At 35.9% G+C, this 2,976-nt stretch overlaps 1 long non-coding RNA gene across 1 annotated transcript; it reads left to right on the forward strand.

Moving 5' to 3' along the window:
• The first annotated feature begins 463 nt into the window (after positions 1-463).
• LOC112323428 (uncharacterized) lies at positions 464-2,300 on the forward strand. Its single transcript, XR_002976869.2, has 3 exons — positions 464-600; positions 1,329-1,400; positions 2,015-2,300. It is a non-coding gene; the product is annotated as an uncharacterized LOC112323428 (long non-coding RNA).
• The last annotated feature ends 676 nt before the right edge of the window (positions 2,301-2,976 follow it).

Consider the following 2,976-nt stretch of genomic DNA (forward strand, 5'->3'; position numbering starts at 1 on the left):
ATTCTCCTCTAGCTAGATGTGTGTTGAACATCTAGATACCCAAAGATTACATCGCCACCAAAATGAACCTGGATAGCTATGGCAGACTTATAGATCCTAGAGAACATGTATAAAATATACGCATCAGTCTAAAACTAGTCATTCAGGATAACTATGCCATGTGAAAGATCCTCCCTACGACCTTTAGAGATTTAGTAAGAGCATGGTACAACAACCTGAAACTAGGTTCAATTGCCAGCTTTAATGATCTTTGTGCCAAATTAGTGACACGTTTTAGTACAGACATTCTAGCAAAAAAGAGTTCCATTGAACTCTTTGGAATCACCCAAGTAGAGGACTAGTTGTGATGTTTTGAAATTTAATGAGTAGGTAAAAGGCAATAAAGCCATTGAAGGCTAAAAATGAGTATAAATGAATAAGGGGTATTGTAGTAATTGAACAAAGAGTTGATAAATATAAATAAAAGAGAAAATAGAAGAAGAGAGCTGTGTTTTAAGAGTGAAAACTGACGGGAGAAGAGAAGAAAAAGGGGAGGAAGAAGAAGAGAAAAGAGGGAAAGATAAGGAAAAGAGAAGAGAATTGGAGGAAATAAGTTTAAAGGTAAGATTATGTATAAATATGTGTTCTTTAAGCTTTAAGTTCTGTTTTGATAAATGTTAGGGTTTTGAATATTGTGTTTTGAGTTTGATTGATGAATTAATTGGAAGGTTATGGGTTGATTGTTGTGGGTAATTGGTTAATTAGTTGATTGTGAGAGATTGAAGGTAAAGATGATGATTTTGAGTTATGATTTTATTTGAATGGTGAAATTGTGTTAGAAATCAGGAGATGACAGTAGGTAATCTGTAAAATTCTGGGTTTGAGGTTGAAGATGACGAAAATTCAATTTGGTCCCTCAATTTGTGAAATTACAATTTAGTCCCTAAACTTTGGGGAAATTATAATTTGACCCCTAATTGTATTTTGAGATTCTGGACAGTGTTATTATGAGGTTAAGGATGATGAATCTCAGTTTGATAATTGACTGGGAATATTTTCAGTTTGGTCCCTCAATTTTGGGAATTTACATTTTAGTCCCTGAACTTTATGAAAATTGCAGTTCGGTCCCTGGTTCGTTCTAGACAGAATTAAGGATGGTTTATGGGTGAAAATTCAGTATAGTTATGTATTTTCCAGATTGGTCCAATTTTGGTAAAATTACGTTTTGGTCCCTGTTTTGGAAAATTATCGTTTTAGTCCATAAAATTAGGAGACTAAACCTGGTTTTATTTTATGCATTGGGATCTCTTGTTTGAGTTGCTTTTGAGTATATTTTCATATTGTTGTAGGTTCTCCTAACGATCCTCAATAGGATTTTCGGGTCTTTCGTCTGACATTCCTTTTAGTTCTATATTTTCCGGGTGAGTGGAATAATCTTTAATATGCATATATGATAAGTAAATATGTATGTTGATTATACAATGAGTACAACTCGTTAATTTCTTGAATAATTATATATGTTGCTTATTTTCCGAGTACTCATTTATTCTTGAATTTGCACTCGCAATCTGTCAAAGTAAATCCTATTTGATATGATATACGTTTCTTTGATGATTATGTGAATATCTATTATGCCTTGATATGAGACTTGTCAGTAACTCCATGCTAACGGAGAGTAGTTAGCCTGTGTGCACATAGTATTCTGTAAACCTAGCTGGTGAGAGAGGCATCAGCCTGTGGCGACTGATCATCCCACAGTGGTCACCTTCGGGTGTCATCTGGTCTGGTCACCTTCTGGTGTCATCTGGTCACCTTCGGGTGTCATCTGATCTCTGACATATAGTCCATTACGTTATGATGATACGTTTAGTATGTATATGATATGTATATGATAAGTTTAGTATGTATATGTATATGTATATCAAGATAAATGATCTTGCGAACTATAAATATCAAGAATATCTAAAATGTATATCAATTATTATTCCCTCACTGAGTTGGTTGAACTCACCCCTCATTCTTAATATTATTTCAGGTTCTTAGTTTCTGATAGCAGGTGAACCTTGTTGAGTGTTCCTGCTTCTTCAGTTTTTGGTCAGTATGCCTTGCTTATCTTTCAAGGCTGTTTGATTCGATGTCTTAGGCGCTCCACTATTACCTTGTTTTGATTAAGTTTGGATTTTGACAATGTAATGAGTATTATGGATTATTGTTTTTGTTTTAATTACTGATGAAGAGTTTTAAACTATCTTTTGGTTTCATCAGTTTTGAATAATATAAGATTTCTGAAGATTATGAAATGCTGCGTATTTTTGAATAAATTATTCTTTTGATATGTCCGTTTTGAGGCTTAGCGCGGGCGGGGTGTCCTTCCGGCACCGCTCCTGCGTTGCCGGTCATGGACCCGGGATTCGGGTCGTGACAAAGGTGGTATCAGAGCCCGATTTTTATTAAAACCTCGTAATCTATTTTATTCATTTTTATTTTTCAAAACCCTCGTAATATGTGGAGCTTAGGATCTATCTTGTCTTGTTGTCATTCCTCTTTCCTCTTATAATTCTCTAATCTAGTGTTTGGTGTGTCGTCCTTAAAACTTCTTATAGTTATGTTGATACATATATGTAAATGCATTCTTTTAGGAAATATGCCGAGAGCTAAACATGTAGTTAATGCCGATTATATCGGTAATGATCAAGAGGACATTCCTATCGCTCAGCTTAGGAAGGAGAGGCGCAAAAAGGGGGTTAGAACCCCTTCGCCTCAACCAATGGAAGCAGAAGTGCAGGATGAGGTGGAGTTTGAGGGAGACTATGGTCTGGATGTTGGTAAGAATCAGGAGCAGGAATCCCATGATAGGGTGTCTTATACTGATAGTGCGTTGGATAAGATTGGACAAGCCATGCAGACCCTGGCTGACCTTTTAACTGAGAGAGAGAAGGAGAAGGATAAAAATGCATCTTCGACTTCCCATACTGTGCATGGGGTGAAAGTGCCATT

This window comes from Populus trichocarpa, chromosome 7 (genome assembly GCF_000002775.5).
Source record: "Populus trichocarpa isolate Nisqually-1 chromosome 7, P.trichocarpa_v4.1, whole genome shotgun sequence".
Classification (NCBI taxonomy): domain Eukaryota; kingdom Viridiplantae; phylum Streptophyta; class Magnoliopsida; order Malpighiales; family Salicaceae; genus Populus; species Populus trichocarpa.